General features: G+C 43.5%; 1 pseudogene; it reads right to left on the bottom strand.

Moving 5' to 3' along the window:
• Window positions 1-13,402: 13,402 nt before the first annotated feature.
• On the bottom strand, window positions 13,403-14,293 carry LOC124526813 (small ubiquitin-related modifier 2-like; annotated as a pseudogene).
• Window positions 14,294-26,608: the final 12,315 nt, after the last annotated feature.

Genomic DNA, 26,608 nt, shown 5'->3' with positions numbered 1-26,608 from the left:
CAAAACTTGCCCACATCCAGTATTAGGGGTGAATTGGGGAAAAGAAAAAAAGACTCTTGTTAAACAGATGAGGTTGACTTAAAAAGTAGAACTAATTTTATTTCAATAAAGTGAGTACTAAAATTTATTTACAGTCCCTGAGAACACATCGCTGGTAAAAGCAGAGCCTGGAAAGGAAGATTTCTTAGGAGAAAATGGATAAAGACACACACACACCAACACACAGAATTCTCCCTAGATCAGAGGAGATGACGTTCAAATAGCCACTAGAAAGCTGATGGTTGGGGCGCCTGGGTGGCTCGGTCGGTTAAGCGTGTGACTTCAGCTCAGGTCATGATCTCGCGGTCCGAGAGTTCAAGCCCCGCGTCGGGCTCTGTGCTGACAGCTCAGAGCCTGGAGCCTGTTTCAGATTCTGTGTCTCCCTCTCTCTCTGCCCCTCCCCTGTTCATGCTCTGTCTCTCTCTGTCTCAAAAATAAATAAATGTTAAAAAAAAAAAAACAGATTTGAAAGCTGATGGTTGAGGTGTTTGGAATGAATGAAGTAAACAGTGAGACTCCTGTCTGCAGGTGAAAGAAACCCAGCTCAACTAGCTTAGACAACCACAGAAAGAGCCTCAAGGGCAAGTGCATCTAACTAGCTCTCTCTCTTCCTCCTCTTTTTCTTGTCTGTACGTCTCTCTGCATGTCAACTCCACTCTCGCTCCGACAAGTTCCTACAAGTGAATTCAAGGATAGCTGTTGGCAGTTTTCAGACCACATCTCCCAACTACCCCACCCGAGAGCTTCACTCCTTCTCTTAGTGCCAATTCAAACATCCTGGTGTAGCATTTGGGGCTTAGAGAGGGGGAAGGGGAAGGCAGCCAGTGGCTTTAATTATCCAGAAGAAATGGGAAGACGTGAGCCTGCAATTAAACAACTAAATATCCTCCACATGGAAGTCTAATTTTCATTGGCCTCTGTTCTTTCTTGTTACAATTACATCACTGTTTCCACAAATTTGGGGAAAATATGGATAAAACAAGAGGTTAATGAGCTCAACTGTATCTTTCATCTATTTTAACAGCATCATTATTTTCATCTATGGGTATATTCTATTGATTAGCTTTTATGCCTATTAGGCCTTGAGGGACTGTGACACATGGAAGTTTGAGAATGCTGATCATCTCTGCCAGAGATCATCTCTGCTGATCATCTCTGCTGATAACTAACTGCCAGAGATATTTTGGTAGATATTTTTCTTTTTACAATGACTCATCTTCTTTTTTTATTTTTTATTTTTTTTATCATTATTTCTTTTAATGCATTTGCTTACATGAAGCTCACAATTGTACTACTAGAGCTGGTGTTATTTTTAAATTTTTTTTTTAAACGTTTATTTATTTTTGAGACAGAGACAGAGCATGAACGGGGGAGGGGCAGAGAGAGAGGGAGACACAGAATCGGAAACAGGCTCCAGGCTCCGAGCCATCAGCCCAGAGCCCGACTCGGGGCTCGAACTCACGGACCGCGAGATCGTGACCTGAGCTGAAGTCGGACACTTAACCGACTGTGCCACCCAGGGGCCCCTCATCTTCTTTTTTTAAAAGACTTATTTTTTTTTTATGTTTATTTAATTTTGAGAGAAAGAGGGAGAGTGCATGCATGTGCGAGAGCAGGGGCTGGGAAGAGAGAGAGCGGGAGAGAGAGAATCCCAAGCAGGATCCACACTGTCAGCACAAAGCCCAACTGGGTCTTAATCCCATGAACTGTTAGATCATGACCTGAGCTGAAATCAAGACTGGGCCCCTTAACCGACTGAGCCATCCAGGCGCCCCTTGACTAATCTTATATTTCTGTTATGTGGTCTATTAACAAGAATAATTCCAAGGACTTAAATATAACATTTCAAAATTAATAAAGCATTGTATACCCCACCAGATAGATTCAGTGTTTGCTTGCAAAAGAATTCACTAGAGCCTTAGGTTTGCGTTGTTTTTCTCACTTAGCATAGAAAAAAGGAAGAAGGGGGGCCCAAACAGGGGTGGAGGGCCTGATTGACTCCCTGCCTTATCAGACACCCTGTGACCTTCGGTAGGTCCTTTACTCATTTAAGTTTCTGTATCATTCTCTCTGAAATGGATGATATTTCCCATTTGACAGGGGTATTAGGAGGAGTAGAGATAACAGATGTCTAGCACAGGGTATAAGAGGCTTAACAAATGGTGCTTTTTATTGATTTTGGCCAAAACCACATCCTATAGATGCCCTGAAAGATCCTTATCCCAGGTCAGGAGGACTCAGCAATGCTCCAGAACACATTCACCTGCCCCAGTTACACAGAAAGGAATCAATCACCACTGTATAGGGATCTTTCCTCTCTGAGCCCAAACTGCCCAACACAGCTCATGGTCTGTTTCATCTTCCTATTACTCTGCCATAGGACGTGTCTTACATTGTTAACTCAAACTGTGAACTCCCACATTGTTCACATGTTTCACCATCAGTTGCCAAACTGACCTCATTTCCCACCAAGCTAACTTCATTTCCGTTTTTGATAGGGTTACTAAACTGAATGGGTTCCGAGAATACTGCTGACACAGTATATCTGGATTCTGCAAAGGGGATGATAAGGTCCCGTGGTCTCTCTGTGGCCAGGACAGCCAGAAAAAGTAGTAGAAAGGTTAGACAGCAGAAGTCATAACTGCTACAAAGTCTATCCACTCATCCACATAACAAATATTTATTGAGAGCCTGTGTGGGGCACTGGTAAGGCTCTATGGATAGAAGAGAACGAAACAGACAAAACTTTTGGAGCTTTCATTCTGGTGGTGGGAAATGAGACAATGAACACGCAAATCATCTGGAAATTTCTAAAGCTGATGCGTGTTACCAAGAGAATAGCATGACTTGGGGCAAAAGAGGGGTGCTCCTTTAAGTATAGTAGTCTAATGCTCTAAAGAATGAGGATGGGGCACCTGGCTGGTTCAGTTGGGAGAGCATGCGACCCTTGATCTTGGGGTTGTAAGGTCGAGCCCCATGCTGGGTGTAGAGATTATTTAAAAACTAAAATCTGGGGCGCCTGGGTGGCGCAGTCGGTTAAGCGTCCGACTTCAGCCAGGTCACGATCTCGCGGTCCGGGAGTTCGAGCCCCGCGTCGGGCTCTGGGCTGATGGCTCAGAGCCTGGAGCCTGTTTCCGACTCTGTGTCTCCCTCTCTCTCTGCCCCTCCCCCGTTCATGCTCTGTCTCTCTCTGTCTCAAAAATAAATAAACGTTGAAAAAAAAAATTTTTAAAAACTAAAATCTTGGGGGGTGCCTGGGTTGAGCATCCGGCATCAAGTTAGTTGAACATCCGACTTCAGCTCAGGTCATGATCCCAAGGTTTGTGGGTTCAAGCCACGCATCGGGCTCTGTGTTGACAGCTCAGAGCTGGAGCCTGCTTTGGGTTCTGTGTCTCCCTGTCTCTCTGCATCTCTCTCCCTCTCTCTCAAAAATAAATAAACATTAAAAAATTTTTTAATAATAAAATAAAATCTTGGGGCACTTGGGTGGCTCAGATGGTTAAGTGTCCAACTCTTGATTTCAGCTCAAATCATGATCTCACAGTTCATGGGACAGAGCCCCACGTGGGGCTTTGTGCTGGCAACAAGGAGCCTGTTTGGGATTCTCTCTCCCTCTCTCTCCGCCCCTCCTCCTCTTCTCTCTCTCAAAATAAATAAACTTAAAAAAATAAAGAGATAAATAAAAATAAAATCTTAAAAAAAAATGAGGAGCAGGGGAGCCTGGTTGGCTCAGTCAGTGGAGCATGTGACTTCTGATCTCGGAGAAGTGAGTTCAAGCCCCATGTTGTGCATAGAGCTTACCTTAAAAAAAAAAAAAAAAAAAAAGAGAAGCCAACTGTGTGAAATTGTGAAGCTATAGCACTCCAGGCATTGGGAACAGCAAATGCAAAGTCCCTAAAATGAGAATGTGTTTGGTATATTTAAGGTATTGAAAGGAAAAGCAGGTTCTAAAGAAGTGAGAAAGACACAGATGGGCAAGGAGTGAAACGGCTTGTGAAGAGCCTCCCGGATGATGTTCCCCAGGGGGGTTTCACATGACCCCAACTATTGATCACCTCAGCCCCGCCCCCTGCAGCAGTAGGACCTAGGAAAACTTGATTCCCTCCCTAGCACCATCACCTTGGACAGAAAAAAGTTCTACTTACCTGTGTTCTGTGTATGTATTATAATTTCCTTTGTGTTTCATGACGTGGAAGGTTAGGAAATGCTAATGTAGGTTTTTGTAGATCATGTTAAACACTTTACATTTTAATACCTGTAGAGTTTCAAGGGACAAAAGTAGAACCACTGACTAAAAAATACACAGAAAGATGTGTACTTCAAAACAAGGAAGAACTTTAAAAATTAGCAGAAGTATCTAATGATGGAATAAGTTGCCTCAAAAAACAGTGTGGTAGGAGGTAGAAAATATACATACTAGTTAGGAAGACTCAATATTATAAAGATATCAAGTCACAATAAACTAATCTATACATTTAACATAACCAGGATTAAAATATCAAGTTTTCTTGGTGCCTAGGTGGTTCAGTCGGTTGAGTGTCCGACTCCAGCTCAGATCATGATCTTACGGTTCCTGAGTTCTAGCCCCACATTGGGCTCACTGCTGTCTATGGATAGCACACTTCGGATCCTCTGTCTCCCTCTCTCTCTGCCCCTCTCTCACTCATGCTCTCTCTTTCTCAAAAATAAATAAGATATTTAAAAAGTGCACTTTTAAAAGAATCGAGTTTTCTTAACTAAACAATTATTGTTTTAAGTATTTATTTATTTATTTATTTATAGTAGTCTCCACACCCAATGTGGGGCTTGAACTCAGGATGCTGAGATCAACAGTCGCATGCTCTTCTGACCGAGCCAGCCAGGTACCCCCCCTAATTAGACAACTTTTTAAAATTAATACTCCAAGAATATCTGAGAAAATTCTGAAAAATAATTCTGAAAAAAAGCAGACTACTTATTTCTAGATATTAAGCATATTAAACATAGAATAATTAGAAGAGTACAGTATAGGAATGTGACTAGTCAGATAGAACCATGAACCAAAATTAAAAGCCCAGAGGTGTGGGGCACCTGGGTTGCTCAGTTAAGCATCTAACTTCACCTCAGGTCATGATCTCTCGGGTTTGTGAGTTCTAGCCCCACGTGGGGCTGGCACTTGCTACAGGTCCTCTGTCCCCCTCTCTCTTGACCCTCCCCTGCTCACTCTCTCTCTCTCTCAAAAAAATAAGTAATCTTAAAAAAAATAAAATAAACAACCCAGAGGTGCCTGGGTGGATCAGTTGGTTGAGCATCTGACTCTTGATTTTGGCTCAGGTCATGATCCCAGGTCATGATATCAAGCCCCAAGTCAGGCTCCACCATGAGCATGGAGCCTGCTTGGGATTCTTTCTCTCTGCCCCTCTCCCCTGCTCACACTCTCTCTTTCTCTAAAATAAAAAAATAAATAATAAATAAAATTAAGGGTGCCTGGATGGCTCAGGCAGTTAAGTGTCTGATCTTACTTTCTGCTCAGGTCATGATCTCTCAGTTTGTGAGAGAGAGCCCCACATCAGGCTCAGTGCTGACACTGCAGAACCTGCTTGGGATTCTCTCTCTCTCTCTCTCTCTCTCTCTCTCTCTGCCCCTCCCCTGCTTCCTCTCTCTTTCAATTTTTTTTTTTACATTTATTTATTTTTGAGAGACAGAGTACAAGTGGGGGAGGGGCAGAGTGAGAGGGAAACACAGAATCTGAAGCAGGCTCCAGGCTCTGAGCTGTCAGCACAGAGCCGGATGCGGGGCTCAAACTCACGAGCCATGAGATCATGACCTGAGCCAGAGTCGGACGCTTAACCGACTGAGCCACCCAGGCGCCCCTGATGTTTATTTATTTTTGAGAGAGAGAGGCAGAGTGCAAATGAGGGAGGGGCAGAGGGCAAGGGAGACACAGAATCTGAAGCAGGCTCTAGGCTCTGAACTGTCAGCACAGAGTCCGATGTGGGACTCGAACCCACAAACCTCAAGATCCTGACCTGAGGGGAAGTCGGACACTCAACTGACTGAGCCACCCAGGTGCCCCTCTCTCTTTTTCTTTTTTTTTTTTTTTAAATATTTTTATTTATTTTTGAGACAGAGAGAGACAGAGCATGGGCAGGGGAGGGGCAGAGAGAGAGGGAGACACTGAATCCAAAGCAGGCTCCAGGCTCTGAGCCCGCCTCACAGAGCCCAACAAGGGGCTCGAACTCACAGACTGCGAGATCATGACCTGAGCTGAAGTCGGACACTTAACCAACTGAGCCACCCAGGAGCTACTCCCCTCTCTTTTTCATTTTTTTTTTTTTAATTTTTTTTTTTCAACGTTTATTTATTTTTGAGACAGAGAGAGACAGAGCATGAACGGGGGAGGGGCAGAGAGAGAGGGAGACACAGAATCGGAAACAGGCTCCAGGCTCTGAGCCATCAGCCCAGAGCCTGACGCGGGGCTCGAACTCCCGGACCGCGAGATCGTGACCTGGCTGAAGTCGGACGCTCAACCGACTGCGCCACCCAGGCGCCCCTCCCCTCTCTTTTTCAAATAAATAAACATTTAAATATGTATGTGTAAAATTATATCTATAATTTTTATATACTGAGTTTATCATAAAAACAGTATTCTTAGACACCTGGCTGCCTCAATCTGTAGAGCATGCCTCTCTTAATCTCAGGGTCATAAATTCAAGCCCCATGTTGGGTGTGGAATCTGCTTTAAAAAACATAGTCTTCTAAATCAATTGGGAAAAGACAGATTATTCAAAAAAAGGTCTTGGAGAAACTGAAGAGCAAAAATAAAATTGGACCATTGCCTCATACTTTATAGCAAAATAAATTCTGGATGGAGCAAAGGCTGAAATGTGAAAACTGAAAGAACAAAGGTACCAGAAGAAAACACCAGAGAATTTATATATGTATATATACGTGTGTATATATATATATATATACACACATATATATAACATCTTGCTGTGGACAAGCCTTCTTCAGTATTGTAAAACAGACACACAAATAAATACATAAAACAAAAAGCTCTAAAAGAAAATACTAGGGGCGCCTGGGTGGCTCAGTCGGTTAAGCATCCAACTTCAGCTCAGGTCATGATCTCACGGTCCGTGAGTTTGAGCCCCGTGTCAGGCCTGGGCTGACAGCTCAGAGCCTGGAGCCTGCTTCCAATTCTGTGTCTCCCTCTCTCTCTGCCCCTCCCCCGTTCATGCTCTGTCTCCCTCTCTCTGTCTCAAAAATAAATAAACGTTAAAAAAAAATTTTTTTTAAAGAAAATACTAATAACCTCCAGCTTTTTTACCCCATCTTTATAAGACTATGATTGAAAATTGAAATTGTGTATATTTAAGATATACATGTTTTGATATACATATACATCGTGATTAGCACAATCAAGCCAATTAACATATTCATCCCCTCATCTAGTTACTCTTTTTTTGGTGCTGGTGAGAACCCTTGAGATCTACTCTCAGCAAATGTCAAGTATACATTATTTTCTTAATGTTTATTTATTTACTTTTGAGAGAGAGAGGGTGGCAGCAAGGGCAGAGAGAGGATGGAAAGAGAATCCCAAGCAGGCTCTGTGATGTCAGTGCATGAACCATGGGATCATGATCTGAGCTGAAATCAAGAGTTGGCCACTGACTGTGCCACCCAGGTGCCCCTCAAGTACATAATATATTATTATGAACTCTAGTCACCATGCTATACATTAAGTTTCCAGAATTTATCTTAGAGCCGAAAATTTGCACCTTTGACCAATATCTTCCCATTTCTCCCACTCTCAATCTCTAGTAATCACCATTCTTTTTTTTCTTTAAGATTTTATTTGTTTAAAATAATCTCTACACCCAACATAAGGCTCAGACCCAAAACCCCAAGATCAAGGGTAGCATGCTCTACTCACTGGGCCAGCCAGACGCCCCTCACCACTCTTATCTCTGCTACTATGTGTTATACTTTTACAGATTCCACATATAAGTGAGATCATGTAGTATTTGTCTGTCTCTTATTAAATCAGGCTAATCAAAAATATATACATTATAATATACATTTCAAGTGTAGATATTGACAAGAAAAGCTGCAAAAAGAAAAACAAATAGGTAAAGGATATAAACAGCCCATACATAGAAAAATAAATACAAAAGGCCCTCATATATATGAGAGGATGCTCAACTTCATTCATAATAAAAGGACTACAAATGAAAACAGCTAGGGGTAACTATTTTTGATCTACCAAATTGGCAAAGTTTTTTTTTTAGTGTTTATTCATTTATTTTGAGAGAGAGAGTAAACACAGAGACAGAGAGAGAGCAGTGGAAAGGGGGAGAGAAAGAGAGAATCCTAAGCAGGCTCCATGCTGCCATCGAGGAGCCTCACCCAGGGTTCGATCTCACAAACTGTGAAATCATGACCTGAGCTGGAATCAAGAGACAGACACGTAACTAATGGAACCACCCAGGTTTCCTGGCAAAAGTTTTTGGTTTTTTGTTGTTTTGTTGGTTTTTTTTAAGTCATTAATATCCTGGTAACTGCATGGGGAAAAATTACTCTCATAATTGAAGAAAGGAACGCAAATTCATAAAGTCTCTACTGAGAGCAACTGGCTAATGTTTATCAAAATTACAAATGCAGGGCATCTAGGTGGCTCAGTCAGTTGAGTGCCCAACTTGGGCTCAGGTCATGATCTCGTGAGTTGGAGCCCTGCGTCGGGTTCTGTGCTGACAAGCAGAGCCTGGAGCCTGCTTTGGATTCTGTGTCTCTCTCTCTGCCCCTCCCCAATTCATGTTCCGTCCTCTCTCTCAAAAATAAATAAACATTACCAAAAAAATTAAAATTTATATATATATATATATATATATGCATAAAAGGACACCTGGTTGCCTCAGTTGGTTATACGTGAGACTCTTAATCTTGGGGTTATGAGTTCAAGTCCCACATTAAGCATAGAGCTAACTTAAAAAAATTAGCATATGTGCTTGTAAAAAGCATAGACTATCTCTAGAAGGCTACACATGAAAGTGACAGTGGTTGCCCCTGGGGAGGTGAACTGAGGGACTTGAAGGAGACAGATGGGGATGGAAGAGAGACTTTCTCCTCATTATATATATTCTTTAATGCCATTTAATTTTTTAAAAAATTCTATATTGCTCAAATATTATCTAATTTTAAAAATAGATTACAATCAAAAGTATGGGGTAAAATGTTTATATATGTGCCTGTACAAGTATAGAAAATGGCATCCTCACCATCCTGTAACAGTCCTTATCAATGGTAGGAAGGTGGGAGATTCCAGGTGAAGTTTAGCTTTTTACTTTTATACTCTGCCATATTGTTTCAATGTGTTACATTAAGCATACATTACTTTTCTATTTAAAAACAGGGCACCTGGGTGGCTCAGGCGGGTTAAGCATCCTCTGACTCTTGATTTCATGGGTTCAAGTCCTGAGTCAGCCTCCACACTGACAGCCCGGAGCCTGCTTGGGATTCTCCCTCTCTCTGTGTCCATCCTCTGATCACACATGCAAAATAAGCTCTCTGTCTCACTCTCTCTCAAAATAAATAAATAAACTTAAAAAATTTTTAATGAAAAAAATAAAAACACATAGTAGTTTCTTCACCAGAAAAGTGTTGGTACAAAGCCAAAAAGGCTGGGGCGCCTGAGTGGTTCAGTCAGTTAAGCATCCGACTTCAGCTCAGGTTATGATCTCACGGTTCATGGGTTCGAGCCCCACATCTCCCATCGGGCTCTATGCTGACAGCTCCAAGCCTAGAACCTGCTTTGGATTCTGTGTCTTCCTCTCTCTGTACCTCCCCCACTCCTGCTCTCTCTCTCTCTCTGTCTCTCAAATAAATATTAAAAATTTTTTTTAATAAAAAAAAAAACAAAGCTGAAAAGACTACTTACAACGTACTTTGAAGGAAGAGTTCCATGTTGGTAGGGAATTTCAGACCAGATGGCAGCCTTCAGTAAAAAGAAAACACTCTTTAGTTCTATACTCTGTAACCCTGGGTGGACTGGCCTTATTACTCCAACTGGATTATAAACTCCTTAAGGACAGGGAGTCTGAATTTTGCTTTTTAAAAAAATGCCTCACAGTGCCTGGGTAGCTCAGTCACTTAAGTATCCAACTCTTGGTTTCGGCTCAGGTCATGATCTCACAGTTCATGAATCGAGCCCTGCATGGGGCTCCTTGATGTCAGTGCAGAACCTGCTTGGGATTCGCCCTCTCCCTCCCTGTCTTCCCCTCCCCTGCTCATGCTCTCTTTCTCTCAAAATAAGTAAATAAACTTTTAAAAATAAATAAGTAAATAAATAAAAATTCTTAAAAATAGCCCTCAGCTTTCAAAAAGAAAGCATAAAGGTACATCCACTTGCCAAATAAAGGGTGTCACTTGAATGCGGGGACGTGTTTTTTCACAGCTGACATAGTGCAGAATCAGTGCCCAGAGCTGTAAGGTCACATACTGTTGTTCTAACCTTTCCTATCACAAAGAGAAATGTAACACCATTTTCCTGGTAAAGAAAGCTCAGTCAGCACATTTTGGCTTTGGTGTGGTAAAACATGAGTTTATTTGTTCACAGTTAATGGACCAAGAAGGGTTGATCAGTACATTGCCAGGATCTCAGTCTACAGGACACCAACTACTATAGGTCTGGAAGCTACGACCTTTTCCTGGGTGCCCACTTAGTTATCTAATTAACTATCTAATTAGTTATCATTGATCCCTGTGGCATAAACCTTGACCTTAATAAATGTGTACTGACTGAATGAATGCAATCATGTATAAATACATGCCCAAATGAATAGACAAATTATGGGATAAACAGATGCATAAATGCATGCATTAATTAATGAATGAAACATTTTTTCATGGGGCAGACAGACATACATAGGCCAGGGATACTGATCCTGCCCTTACTGACTGACTTAGAAAGTAGAAATAGATACAAATTGCCTGAGACTGGGGACCAAAAGCAGCCCCGCCTCCTGGTCAGTGCCCAAGAGTGTGCCTAGCCAAGCAGAACACATAGCACAGGGTCAGAACCGCACAGACCCAGATGGGCTCCTGCCAAGGAACATTTTATCCCTCTTAAGGGCCAAAATATAACCACTATTCAAAGAAATACCTACCTAAGTCCCCTGATTAAAAATATTTGGTTTCCTCTGTATTTGGCCCTTTATGAGTCCAGATATTCTATCCCCATTTTTTATTCACACCAGGAAACGTGAATATGTCCGGATGTGATCATGCCCACGTTTTTGCATGTGTGTGCACATGTGGGTGTGCCTCTTAGTCTCCTCGACCTCCCCACCCCAGCCAAACCCACCACAGAGCAACAGAAAGTAGCAATTATAGCTCAAAAACTAAAAAGTGCAAAAGTTTAAAGTGGTCAAGGGGCATCCAGGTGGCTCAGTCGGTTAAGCCTCTGACCTGATTTTGGTTCAGGTTATGATCTCATGGTTCTGAGCTGGAGTCCTGAGTCCTGTTCAGAGCAGACCCAGGAGCCTGCTTGAGATTCTTTCTCTTCCTGCCCCCCTCTCTGCCCCTCCCCCTCTTATTCTCTCTCTCCCTGTCTCAAAGTAAATAAATAAGCTTAAAAAAAAAAAAGACTGAAGTGGTCAAGATAAAAGACTATTGGGATAGTCAGCAGAGCATGTGACTCTTGATCTCAGGTTGTGAGTTCAATCCCTGCGTTGGCTCTAGAGATAACTTCAAAAAAGAAAAGGTAAAGGACTATATAAAATACTGTCTTAAAAGAAGGAAATCCAGGCTTACCTATTAAACTAACAAAGTTTTCTTTTTTAATTAGAATGTTCCATGTTAACTGTGGTCAAAGCAGGGAAACTGGCAAATTCCTGTTGGTGGTGGTATAAATTGGTAAAGCCCTTGGGAGAGCAATTGAGCAATGCATTGTGAAAGTTTTAATATTCCTACCCTATGTCCCACTGATTTCACTTCTTCTTACAACGATATGATGCAAGAGAAATAATTTCTTATTCTTAGAACATAATTCAAAAACATTTTTTAAAGTTTATTTATTTTGAGAGAAAGGGAGAGCCCATGTGTGCATGGGTGGCGGGGGGGGGGGGGGGAGGTGGTGAGGAGGGGCAGAAAGAAAGAGAATCCCAAATCCCAAGCAGGTTCCTCACTTCTCCATGAGCTGGACTCAGGGCTTGATCCCACAACTGTGAGATCATGACCTGAGCCAAAATCAAGAGTTGGCACTCAACCAACTGAGCCACTCAAGTGCCCCTCAAAAAATGTTTTTAAGGATGGGAGTTACACAGGTATCTTATTTATTTAGTTGTTTGTGGGTTTATTTTATGTATGTATGTATGTATGTATGTGTGTATGTATTTAAATTTTAAGTAGGTTCCAGACCCAGTGTGGTGCTTGAACTCACAACCCTAAAATCAAGTTACAAGCTCTACTGACTAAGCCAGATAGGCACCCCTATTTATTTTTTAAGGCTCCATTTATTGTTTAAGCCATTTTTTAAAAGTTTACTTATTTTCAGAGAGAGAGAGAGCATAGGAGAGCAGGGAAGGGGCAGAGAGAGAGAGAGAGAGAGAGAGAGGAAGAGAGAGAATCCCAAGCAGGCTCCAAGCTATCAACTTGGATCTGGATACAGGGCTTGAACTCACAAACTGTGAGATCATGACCCAAGCCAAAACCAAGAATCAAACATTCAACCCACTGAGCCACCCACGTGCCCAGTTTAAGCCATTTTTTAAAAGCAATCTCTATCCCTTCATGGAACTCAAACTCATGACCCTGAGATCAAGAGTTAGATGTTCTCCTGACTGAACCAGCCACGTGCCCCCAAAAGCATTTTTTTAAGGCTCATTTATTTTTGAGAGAGAGAGAAAGAGAGAGTGTGAGCAGGAGAGGGGGAGAGAGAGAGGGAGACACAGAATCCTAAGCAGGCACCAGGCTCTGAGCTGTCAGCACAGAGCCCAACACAAGTCTTGAACTCATGAACTGTGAGAACATGACCTGAGCTAAAGTCAGACCCTTAACCGACTGAGCCACCCAGGTTCCCCTAAATAAACTTTAAATAGCAAGCCTTACCCAACCCAACTTCTCTCCAGGATGTAATCTGCCTTCTCTGCTTTCTCTCCATAGTGCTTTTTATATATTCATGTTTGTCTGAATTTCCCCTGAAAAAAATTTAAGCAAATAGGTATCCTTAGTGTTCTTGAATAAGTCCTTACACATGGTAGACATTCAACAAATATCTATTTAATTACTTTTTTTAAAACAAGAAATTTGTTTCAACAACAAGATGCTGACTTGAAGGGAAAAGTATCTAGGATTCATTTCTCTTAGAGTAATTTATCCCTACTTAAAGACAGAGTGCCCTATATCTAACAGCTATGTACAAAAATGTTATAAAATTGCCCTTGGTTTTACAATGATAAATGAAAAACATTAAAATTCTCCAATCACACAAGGTATGCAAGGATTTTTATGTTGCTCATTTTTTGTTAAACAGTGAGAGCAAAATAACTTACTGGAATGTAAAAATAAGAGCTGAATGAGCATGCCACTAATGGAGAAAGGGGCTATTATCACAGAACCAGTATTTTTCCCCATCCCATCTCCATGTGACATGCACCAAACATAACATTGGCCATTTAATTTAAAAAAAAAAAAAAAAAAACAAAACCCTGCAATATGCTTGTGCACATCTACAGTACCTTAATGTACAATAAAGGAATGGGGAAGGGGAAAATGAAACAATAGAGAAAACTATAGTACTCAGGATGTGGTGGAACCAAATTGTGGCTTTCTAATCGAGAATGCCTTCTTGGTCTGGAGGAACAGAGTTCTGGAGTGAAGTGGCAGGTTCCCTTTTCAGGATATGCCTCCCGTCAGCTGCTGGAACACATCAACTGTATCTTCAGCCTCCGTTTCCAACTGTGCAGGCGTGTCTGTTTCATTAATTGGCTGCCCATCAAATCAGAATCTGATGTGCTTCATGGACAAATCCTGCCACTCACAAAAGGCTTTCGTTAGTTTACTAAGCAGTGTGTGCCTCTTAATCTTACGCTGCACCACAGAATCATCCTGCCCTGTCACCGTCAAATTCATACGATCATTGTTCTCAGTCTTGACTCCTTCCTTGGGCTTTTTGAGGGCCTCGCTGAGTGCTGGGGTCTCTTCAGCTGCTGCTTCACAAGAGGTACCAGATCTGCACTTAACTAGCATACTAGCAGCACCAGGAGCGGCAGAAGGAGTTGGCAACAGTGGAGGAGGGAGACCTTAATGACTTCTTTATAACAGTGAAAATGAAAACAAACCACAAAAGAAAAAAAAAAGCAATAACGATTAGGTACATTTTGGCATAGTCCTTTGATTAACTCTTTTGTCGTCATTACAAATGTAATTATGATAGGGGCACCTGAGTGGCCCTGTCAGTGAAGCCTCCAACTTTGGCTCAGGTCATGATTTCATGGTTCTTGGGTTCAAACCCCGCATCAGGCTCTGTGCTGACAGCTCAGAGCCTGGAGCCTGCTTTGGATTCTGTGTCTCCCTCTCTCTCTGCTCCTCCCCCACTGGCGCTCTGTCTCTCTCTCTCAAATATAAATAAACATTTTTAAAAATGTAATTATTATAATTATATCAACTTGGAAAACAGACACCCTGTTAAGGGGGAACGCAAACTGCAAAATAGTACATAGGTGTGGTAGATTGTTACAGTGATGGCCCCAATGAACCATGCTGTGTGTATCCGTATTTCATGAAGTCCCCTCTCACATAGACTTTGGGTTTGGCCAAGTGACTTGCTTTGGACAATGGGACGTTAGCAACGAGCCAGACTGCAGCTTGAAAACTGTTTGCACAGTGGGTCTTTTAACCTTTCTCTCTTCCTGCATCTGGAACCCTACTCCACAGGTAACATGCTGGAGGAAATGTACCACCCATGCCCATAGACAGCACTGGACATACAAATGAGGCCATATCATACCATCCAGCCCCAGCTGAACCGCCCGAAGATTGCAGTGGCATAAATGACACTAGTTAATGATAACAGAAGAAATGCCCCCAGTTGATTCCTACCCAACTTGATGACTCACAGAATTGTAAGCAAGTAAAAGGGTTGTAGTGTTCAGCACTAAATTTGGGGTCATTTGATATAATTTCCATTTTGTTAAAGTAAGTGTGCATATGGAGAAGGAAAGTAGCAAAACTGTTTACATAAAAAAGAACTCACAGCAACCCTGTGATGAAAGAAACTCAGGTGAAGAAATCTCTTGACTAGGCATAACTTGACCCCACCTACCAGCAGAGACCAACATATTCTAGAGAAGAAGTTATTTAAACAATAACAACAAAAATAAGCACACAAATGAGTACGGAGGTTCTGTTTAGAGTGATGAAAAAGCTTTGTAAATAGTGGTGATGGTTTACAACATTGTGGTTTTAATTAATGTCATTAAATTTATATATTTTTTTAATCTTTATTTACTTTTGAGAGAGAGACAGAGTGTGAGCAGGGGAGGAGCTGAGGGGAGGGAGACACAGATCAGAGGCAGGCTCCAGGCCCTGAGCTGCCAGCACAGAGCCTGACGTGGGGGCCCAAACTCACGGACCTGAGCTGAAGTCGGACGCTTAACCGACTGAGCCACCCAGGCACCCCATAAATTTATATATATATTTTTAAATGGATAAGGGGCACCTGGCTGCCTCATTCGGTGGAGCATATGACTCAATCTTGGGGTTGTGAGTTCGAGCCCCATGTTGGGTGTAGAGATCACTTAGAAATAAAAAATCTTTGGGGTGCCTGGGTGGCTCAGTCGGTTGAGTGTCTGACTCTTGATCTCAGAGTTGTGAGTTTGAGCCCCATGTTAGGCACAGAGATTACTTAAAATAAAATCTTAGGAGCACCTCGGTGGCTCAGTTGGTTAAGCATCTGACTTTGGCTCAGGTCATGATCTCAGGGTTCATGGGTTCATGGGTTCGAGCCCCGTGTCAGGCTCTGTGCTGTCAGTTCTGAGCCAGCAGCCTGCTTCAGATTCTGGGTCTCCCTCTCTGTCTGCCCCTCCCCTGCTTGCTCTGTGTCACTCAAAAATGAATAAACATAGGGGCACCTAGGTGGCTCAGTAGGTTAAGCATCTGACTTCGGCTCAGGTCATCATATCGTGGTTCGTGGGTTCAAGCCCCGCATCCGGCTCTGTGCTGACAGCTCAGAGCCTGTTTCAGATTCTGTGTCTCCCTCTCTCTCTGCCCCTCCCCCACTTGTGCTCTGTCTCCGTCTCAAAAATAAATAAACATTTAAAAATTTTTTTAAATGAATAAACATTAAAAAAAATTTTTTTAATCATTAAAAGATGGCAAGTTTCATGATGTATATATCGTACCACAAAACCATATAACCAAAGTCGCCTGTCACAAACTTCCTCCCCAAAACAGGAATTTTTCTCTAACATACTGTTTAAGGGACTGCTCACCATGAACTAACAGTGGGCCAGTATGTGCTCCAGGTCATTTTCTTTTTCCACACAGATTTAGGCTGAGTGATGCAATCTGACCCCACCATCCTTTCAACTGCCATGAAGGTCAAGATGGGGGTGCTGGAGCTTACCTTCTGGCCAGATCCCCATACAACTCAAAGCTCTCTCCCATGAGGCATCAGGGTGCAGGATGCATTTACAGCCACACCCATAACCAAGAATTCTTGTTTCAAAACACCCTTCCTTGACTCCTACAGCAAGATGTGGCATTCACAACCATAATCTGGCACTTACCCTTTTGCCTTCTGCTCTAACACAACCCTGGTTTTAGACAACTCTATGAAATCAAACAACGGGTGGCAAATCTGGCAGAACTTTCTGGGTAGAGGAAGGGACATAGTTTAAAACAGCTCTTCACTCTCAGTCCCTACGCGAACGAGCTCTTCCAGGGCCTCCCTGGTATCCTGTATGGGGCTGGGGATCCCACTTCTAAATGGTCAGTAGCCCTCTCACAGGGAAGGTGTTTGCCGAGTGCTTTCCTGGTTGGCTCTTTTATCCTAAACTTGGATCTGCTGGGACTGACTCATCCCTCCCTCGAGGCACCGATACTCAGTATCAGGGCACAGCAGCTGCTGCAAAATCCCGGCCTGGCTTGGAGCTTTCTCTCCTCCTCCCTGGAATGTATTGTAGCCCAGTCCTTGCTGCCTACCTCAGGTTCTCCAATGCCTGGCCAATTCAGCACGGAGATTTAGTTTTATTTTTTTATTTTTTATTTTTGGTTCCCTGCACAAGCATACATTTGTTACTAATTCCCTTACTCCTCATCCTTGTAGGCTGTCTTTAGCCCTTCTTTCTGGGAGGTACTTTCCCTGTGCTCCACGGTCCTGGTAATTACCCCTTCTAACCGTATTACAGGACCTTATTTTTTCCCCACTGCCTCTTTCCTTCCATTGTTGTGCAGAGGGAGGGGAGGCTGCTGAGTGTGCAAGGAGAATTGGATTAGGTCGTTGAATATCTCAGCAGCTCTCTTCCTGATTCTGCCTCTGCCCTTAAGGTCTCACTTCCAGCCCCACACCCGCTCCACACTGTCATCCACCTGCAAAACAGCGGATGAGCCCCAAGTGTAAGAGAAATCAATTAAGGATGCCTTGGCTGAGGTGATGAAAGGGAGGTTTTGGGACATTGCAAAGGTCATAGCATTGCAGGAGAGAAAAAAGTTTCCCTCAACCCTCGTAGGGAGGGTTGATCAGAAAATTAAATTGACAGATTAACAGGAGAAATAAAAATTTTACATGTACATGGAAGCCTTCCCAAGAAAAGACCCAAAGAAGTGACCAGAGCAAGAAGGTTTTATACCTTTTAGAGCTATAGAAATTTGTGAAGAATTGACAAGGGGTTTGGGCTAGGGGTAGTAAATGGTGAAGAAGTAACTTGGAAGATAAGAGCTAGTTTAACAAGGCTTGTTTACACAGCCTTCTCGGCCCTTAATTCTCTGTTCCTGGTAATTAGAATGTCCTCCTTTCTAATGGTATAGGGAGGGTACCTTTCACAGAGGAGTTTTATGACCTGCTTCGGGGAAGAAGGTGGGAGAGGTCAGAGTGACCCTCTTGCTTTTGTGGCTTCCTTCAGCTAGGGGCACCTGGCTGGCTCAGTCCTTAGAGCCTGCGACTCTTGATCTCAGGATGGTAGGTTTGAGCCCCACACTGGGTGTACAGGTTACTTAAAAATAAAACCTCGGGGGGCGCCTGGGTGGCGCAGTCGGTTAAGCGTCCGACTTCAGCCAGGTCACGATCTCGCGGTCCGTGAGTTCGAGCCCCGCGTCAGGCTCTGGGCTGATGGCTCAGAGCCTGGAGCCTGCTTCCGATTCTGTGTCTCCCTCTCTCTCTGCCCCTCCCCCGTTCATGCTCTGTCTCTCTCTGTCCCAAAAATAAATAAACGTTGAAAAAAAAAATTAAAAATAAATAAATAAATAAATAAATAAAACCTCGGGATGCCTGAGTGGCTCAGTCGGTTAAGCGTCCGACTTTGGCTCAGGTCATGATCTCACGGTTTGTGAGTTGCAGAAGGCTTCAGGCTTTCTGCTGTCAGCAGAGCCCACTTGGGACTTTCTGTCCCCCTCTCCCTCTGGCCCTCCCCCACTCACGTTCTCTCTCTCTCTCTCTCTCTCTCTAATAAACATTTTTAAAAATCTTTTTAAAAATGAATTAAATAAAACCTTAAAAAATTCCTTCAGGGGCGCCTGGGTGGCGCAGTCGGTTAAGCGTCCGACTTCAGCCAGGTCACGATCTCGCGGTCCGTGAGTTCAAGCCCCGCGTCGGGCTCTGGGCTGATGGCTCAGAGCCTGGAGCCTGTTTCCGATTCTGTGTCTCCCTCTCTCTCTACCCCTCCCCCGTTCATGCTCTGTCTCTCTCTGTCCCAAAAATAAAAAAATTTAAAAAAAAATTCCTTCAGCTTAAAATATTTTTAATAAGTCAAAATGCCGTATTTTTGGGTAGCGCGTCCTGGCCCCTATCAGCATGTTACTATTTACTAAGGTGAATGTGGATGATTCTGACATTACAAAATGAACTAAAGAGATTATAGACTGGGCGGGGGGCGGCTGGGTGGGCTGGGTGGCTCAGTCGGTTAAGCATCCCGCTTTGGCTGAGGTCATGATCTCACAGTTTGTGGGTTCCAGCTCCCAGTCAGGCTGTGTACTGACAGTTTGGAGCCTGGAGCCTGCGTGGGATGCTGTGTCTCCCTCTCGCTATGCTCCTTCCCCATTTGTGTTCTATCTCTCTCTGTCTCTCAAAAATAAATAAACATTAAGAAGAGAGAGAGAGATCATACACAGGAAAAAAAACAGTAATGTTGGTAAGAAAAGTAATTTGGTTCAGAGAAATCAATACTGAGAAAACGTACGTAAAATTTCCATTCTGGAACTATTTTCTCAATGTTTACTTTCATTCTTTTTGGACAATCGCCTCTGAAAATCTGAGAAGTTATGTAGAATCTTATCCCCAGGAAAATGCGCATACACATAGAAACCAAACCTTAGGTATTCACTGCCTCCCCGAGTTCCAGAGCCACACGAATGCCTGGTGAAGTGATGTCAGGAATCCGGAGCAGTGATCAGGCCTTTCCTTCTTTGTAAATCCCATCAAAAGTTCAGAGCAGTTCGGAGAAAGCATTCATTTGTTCATTCATTCAACAAGTAACTCTTTGAGAAACTTCCAAGTGTCAGGCCCCACGCTGGGCCACATTGTGAGGCAGAAAGAGGTGAATCGGACACAGTGCCTGCTCCCGGGAAGCTCACGTCTGGCGGGGGAGACCCACAGAGAACAGACAATACGTGTACAGTGATGGGGGAGGGGCGGTGGGAGCCCCGAGGGGAGGGGCAGAACTATTTCCCACAGCCCCCCACCGCCCGCCCGCCCGCCTACGGCAGTCAGTTCCTATACCTCTGACTACAATACAAAGCAAAGCGATTTTAAAAGCCCAAGTATTCCCTGAGGGGCTAGCAGAGTAGTCCCGGGCAGAGCTCTCACCTCACCCCTACCCCCACCCTGGCCCCATCCAGCTTCCACACCTCCTCTGGGATGGAGTCGGCTTGCCTATCTCTCCCCACAGGCTACCAGGCTGTCGCCCACCCCCAGGCCCCTGCCCCAACACACACATACCTTCCCCATGGGGGGCTGCTCCCCAGTCCACTGACCAGCTTTTAAATAAGTAACCAAAATGGGGCACCTGGGTGGCTCAGTCGATTGGGCGGCCGATTTTGGCTCAGGTCATGATCTCGCGGTCCGTGGGTTGGAGCCCCGCGTCGGGGTCTGTGCTGACAGCTCAGAGCCTGGAGCCTGCCTTGGATTCTGTGTACCCCCCTCTCGTTGCCCCTCCCCCACTCGTGCTCTGTCTCTCAAAAATAAATGTTTAAAAAAAAATTAAGCAAGTAACCAATCCTCTTTGCACCTCCTCCTTTCTTTGTTTAAACCCTGTTCACATTACTAATTGAACTGCCTGGAAACAAGGAGTAACAAAAATAGCTAACTTTAAGGAAGTTACAGATTTGTAAGAAATGGCGAGAGTCCTGGTGTGAGCTGGTCTTTGTTCACAGGACGTAGAGCTGGGCTGGACTGGGCTGGGCTGGACCTGGGCCTGGCCAAGCTTCCTCTCACCTCTTTTCTGAATTCTCCCTTCCTTCAGGGCCTCAGGGAAAAGTCTTCCTGGAAGTTTGGGTGTCAGCAATTCTGCCTGTCTGGGTTGGATTCTGCACCTGCTTATCCAAGGTGCTTGCCTATCACACCTCGGTCCACCTGCCCCTGAACACTCCTTTGCAGGCTCTGGCTGACCCTCTTCCCTTCCTGGGTTCAGCTCCTGACTCCTGAGGGAGAACGTCCCTCTCCTCCTAGGTCTTGGAAGAGTCCTCCCCAGGGCTCTGGGCCCTTTTGTCCTGACAAGCTTTCACCACTCCTAGTTTCTCTGACTTGGATACCTGGAAGTCCTACTGTAATGTGCATTTGCTTTGTAGACCACTCTACTCCAGTTTAGAAGATGAATACATTTATGGTTTGTAAGATAAAAGCAAAACCTTTTATAAATTTGTTCAGGAAAGGGGCGCCTGGGTAGCTCAGTCGGTTAAGCAGCCGACTTCGGCTCATGTCATGATCTCGCGGTCAGTGAGTTCAAGCCCCGCGTCGGGCTCTGTGCTGACAGCTCAGAGCCTGGAGCCTGTTTCAGATTCTGTGTCTCCCTCTCTCTGACCCTCCCCCATTCATGCTCTGTCTCTCTCTGTCTCAAAAATAAATAAACGTTAAAAAAAATTTAAAAAAAAATTTGTTCAGGAAAGATAATGAGTACAACATGTGTGTGTTAAACATGGAAAGGATGGAAGGACTAAGAGACACCTAATATCTTTGAGGTACTAAGTAGTATATGAGACACTGGACCTCTAAATATTCATGATATCCGGGGCGCCTGGATGGCTCAGTCAGTTAAGCATCCGACTTCGGCTCAGGTCATGATCTCACAGTCTATGAGTTCGAGCCCTGCATCAGGCTCTGTGCTGACAGCTCGGAGCCTGGAGCCTGCTTCAGATTCTGTGTCTCTCTCTCTCTGACCTTCCCCCGTTCATGCTCTGTCTCTCTCTGTCTCAAAAATAAATAAACATTAAATAAATAAATAAATAAATAAATAAATATTCATGATATCCTAAATATGCATAAGACATTGAATATTCATGTGTGAAGTCTTAAAGCAGAAGATGATAACCTGGGATGCCCAGGTGGCTCAGTTGGTTAAACATCTGACTCTTGATTTTCTCACCGTTTGTGAGATAAATCCCCAAGTAGGGCTCTGAGCTGACAGTGTGGAGCCTGCTCAGATTCTCTCTCTCTGCCCCTCCCCTGCTTGCAAGCATGCTCTCTCTGTCTCTCAAAATAAATAAATAAACAGAAAGAAAGAAAGAAAGAAAGAAAGAAAGAAAGAAAGAAAGAGAATATGACAACCAGTCTGGCCCCATCCTCTGACCAGAATAGATGAATAAAACCCATAGCTGCTTGGGGTGCTTGGCTGGCTCAGTTGGTAGAGCATGAGACTCCTGATTTGGGGGTTGTAAGTTCGAACTCCATGTTGGGTGTGGAGCTTACTTTACAGAAAATCAAATCAAATAAAATAATAAAATAAAATGAAATAAAATAATAAAATAAAGTCTTTAAAACCCATAACTGCTCACCTGGCTAATTGATGAGCAACACTGGTGGCCAGGTGTACTGGCCTGTGCATTTCTTTGGTGTCAGTGTGTGTCACTGATCCAGGGAAACTCCCATCTGTTGAGCATACGTTTGCTCAAACCTCAACTCTGGTCCTCGTAACTGTACCATTAGCAAGGAAGGCTGATGCGGCCAAGAGACAGAACATACAAACATTGTAATCCATGCCAGGATTCAGGTGGTGTCATGCTTCCACCCCATCGCATCTTATCCTAAATACACCATCCAACCCCTTCCCCTTGCTTCTCCCTATATATTTTTCCTTAATTTAATAACGCACATGATTTGAACATTACCCTGGTTTTAAGACCTTTTCTGTTCCATGCCCTCTGACATAGCTGGCTTGAGTGCACTTGGAAGCTACTATTCCATCACTATGTGACACCTACTCTCACAGCCCTTGTTTCTCCAAATCATACCTAGCTGGCTATGACATTGAAGCTCAGCATGGGCTCCCATCTTGGATATAGTTTGCCGCCATCATTTCTCCCTTCCTCTCACCCACTGTCCTCTCAATAGCAGTCCTTCCCCTAATCCCCACCACGGTCTGGGGGGCCTAGAGGCTAATTTACCACAGATAACACAAATCCTGTGTTAGGACAAGGCAAGGCTCAGGCCTCCCACATCTACAAGGAATACAAAGCCCATTATCTCAACTGTAGGTGAGCCCTTTGCTATTCCTGTATGGTGGTTGTTGTGGTTATTGTTGTTGTTGTTGTTTTTCTTTTCTCAATGTTAGGACCTCCTCTGCTATCAACTCCTTGAAGTCAGAGACTATTCCTATCTTCATTGTCCCAGCTTTTACCACAGGGTCTAAGACATACCACCTGCTCTGTAACTGCTAAACTCACTGTGTATTAATTATGCATTTTATTTATTCATCTGGAAAGTTCATTTATCTAGTCCATAACCAAGTCACATTTATCTAGCCTATAACCAAGTCCTAGCAGCTCCACCAAAATTGTTCTTAAATCTGGGTGCCTGGGTGGCTCAGTTGGTTAAGTGTCTGCCTTCAGCTCTGGTCATGATCTCACAGTTTGTGAGTTTAAGTCCCGCATCAGGCATCAGGCTCTATGCTGACAGCTCAGATCTTGGAGCCCGTTCAGCTTCTGTGTCTCCATCTCTCTCTGCCCCTCCCTTGCTCATGTCTGTGTGTGTGTGTGTGTGTGTGTGTGTGTGTGTGTATGCGCTCTCTCTCTCTCTCTCTCTCTCTCTCTGTCAAAAATAAATAAACATTAAAAAAATTTTGTTAATTGTTCTTAAATTTGCTTCTCTTCCTCTCTTTTGCCACCCCATCACATTCTGGTCTAAACTTCTTGAGCTAGGTATTTTTCTACCTAGGAATATATCATAGCTTTCCTGTTTTCTCTATAAACTCCCTTAACCTTTCTCCACACAGCTGATACAGTGATCTTAGAGAGATGAAAGGAAGAGGGAAAGAAGGAAGTAAAGAAGGAAAGTAAACAGCCAGCTTCATACCTCTGGAACCCTTGAAATGTGGCATATTCCAGGCAAATTTCCCAATCATGGAAGAAGTGTGTCTGTGGCCCCACAAATATATTTCTGTTCTTTTTGTTTGTTTGTTTGTTTGTTAGTTTGTTTTCAAAGTAAGCTGTACACCCATTGTGGGGCTTGAACTCAAGCGACTCCTGAGATCACAAGTCCCATGCTCTACCAACTGAGCCAGCCAGGCACCCCCCTTTCTGTTCTTTTTCAAAGAAAGAAATTAGGGGGAGAGCCTGACTGGCTCATGGATGGAACATGTGACTCTTGATCTTGGGGTTGTGAGTTTGAGCCCCACAATGGGTATAGAGATTAGTTAAATAAATAAAACTTAAAAAAATAATAAACTGAAACACTTTCGGGGTGCCTGGGCGGCTCAGTCAGTTGAGCATCTGATTGGGGCTCTGGTCATTATCTCACAATTTGTGAGTTCGAGCCCTGCATGGGGCTCACTGTTGTCAGCTCAGAGCCCTCTTTGGATCCTCTGTCTCCCTCTCTCTCTGCCCGCCCCCACCCCCCACTCATGCTCTTTCTCTGTCTCAAAAATAAATAAACATTAAAAAATAATAATAATAAAATAAAGTGAAGTACTTTCAAAAAAATAAGAATCTTAAAATAAATAAATCAAGGAAATTAATTGGCTTTCTACCCTTCCTTTCACAGTTACTGTTAGTTGCAAATAACAGAGATCCAACTAAAACCTGCGCTAGGGAAACGTGGAGTCATTAGCTCAAACAGTTGTGAAGTGTTGCCAATCTTCTGGCTTTAGGCCCGTCTAGACCCAGATTTCAAATGATGTTCTTTCTCCTTCTCTTAGCTCTCTTTTACTCTGTATTTCAGTTTCATTTTCTAACCTCTTCTCTTCACATAATGGAAGACAGCTCTAGCTTCCCTTGATCTTCTTCTGTCTGTAGTCCCAGGAGAAAAGAGACCCCTGCCATTTACGGATGATAATAAAGATGACTTCAGTTGGCTGAGTTGAAGTCACCTGTTCCTCCCTGAACCAATCATATTTATTATATGGTTAGGTCCCCTACTTATGCCTGGGGGTAGGGACAGAGCTCTCCCATAAGGAGTTTACCAAGCCCCTGTGGCATCAGGGATTGGGGCTTCCAAAGGAAAAATGGGGCCAGAAACAACAGAGGTCAAGGCACTTTTTTTTAGAGTAGGAGTGGGAAGAGATTTCACATGTGTCCAACTTCTGGTCTCTCTTTATTGATAGTGGGTTGGTGGGTGCTTTTTCCCTTCCTCAAAAGCTGTAAACTCCACCAGGGCAAGGATCTCTACAGCTTCCGCTCTCAGTTTTGGTCATCCTTGCTCTTCTAGCACATGGTAGACATTCACTTCTTCATTTATTCAGGGGGAAAAAAAAGGTGCTAAAGACACAGGTAAAAAAGATATGTGTCCTTGTACTCAAGGAGTAACAACTTATACATCTGCATTGGGCCAGTGTTTTTCAAATCAGAAGACTCATCGGGTGGTAAAATGAACTTGGTGGATTGCAACTGCAATTAAAAAAAATTTTTTGGGGGCGACTGGGTGGCGCAGTCAGTTAAGCGTCGGACTTCAGCTAGGTCACGATCTCGCGGTCCGTGAGTTCGAGCCCCGCGTCGGGCTCTGGGCTGATGGCTCAGAGCCTGGAGCCTGTTTCTGATTCTGTGTCTCCCTCTCTCTCTGCCCCTCCCCCATTCATGCTCTGTCTCTCTCTGTCCCAAAAATAAATAAACGTTGAAAAAAAAAATTAAAAAAAAATTTTTTTTGTTTCATTTTATTTATTTGAGAGGGAGAGAGAGAGAGAGAGAACAAGTCGGAGGAAGGGCAGGGGGAAAGAGAGAGAATCCCAAGCAGGCTCCACGCTCAGCACAGAGCCCGACACAGGGCTTGATCCCACGATATTGGGATCATGACCTGAGCTGAAACCAAGAGTCAGACGCTTAACCGACTGAGCCACCCAGGTACCCCACAATGACAATTTTTAAAACGTGAAATACAGGGGCAGCTGGGTGGCTCAGTTGGTTGAGCAACTGACCTCAGCACAGGTCATGATCTCACAGTTTGTGAGTTAGAGCCCTGCATTGGTCTCTCTACTGTCAATGCAGAGCCTGCTTCAGATCCTCTGTAACCACGACCCTCGCTGCCCCTCCCCTGTTCATGCTGTCTCTCTCAAAAATAAATAGTAATACAGTTTAAAAAATCAGCTTGTTCTGTTAAAAAAAAAACACCCCATGAAATAGAATAAAATAGAAAATACAAATGGACTAGACAACATCAGAGTGCATCACACACAATAGGGATATTTTTCTATTACATTTTTATTTCATTATAAACATCATAAATACACACACACACACACACACACACACACACACACACTTACACAATGTACTGACTTGCAGTGTGAAATGCATTTCTTACTGGGAGCTGGTCAAAAGTTTCAAAAAGTCTCCCTTAAGGGCTGCCTGTACTGAAGTGTGATAAGATAGTATCCCTCCAGTTGAGAGCAACCCAGAGCTCCAGATATTAAGTCATGTCACTGGAAAATAACACCTGGGAAGCTCATTCAAAGAACCAGAGTGGAAGTGGAGACACAATTTCAGGATGCTGTTGCAGGGTGAACTCTGGATTTCTGTGCTTTGTTTGGCTTGTGCTACATCCTCAAGGCCATTTTATCATATGTACATTCAGGTGTGTGCTTTCTTTGTCTTTCTCTCTTTCTTTTCCCCCCGCATAACAAATGACTTAACAGTTTTCAACGTTGAATACAAAATTAAAGAAATTTTTTCTGTTAGGTACGGTGGGTACCATTATGTACCATATGTAGGTACCCTAAATTGTATATTCCTA

Source organism: Lynx rufus, unplaced genomic scaffold, assembly GCF_022079265.1.
Source record: "Lynx rufus isolate CCGP_SWC_20201006 ecotype Redwood Valley unplaced genomic scaffold, mLynRuf1.p SCAF_5, whole genome shotgun sequence".
Lineage (NCBI taxonomy): Eukaryota > Metazoa > Chordata > Mammalia > Carnivora > Felidae > Lynx > Lynx rufus.
This window is presented reverse-complemented; position numbering and strand designations above follow the sequence as displayed.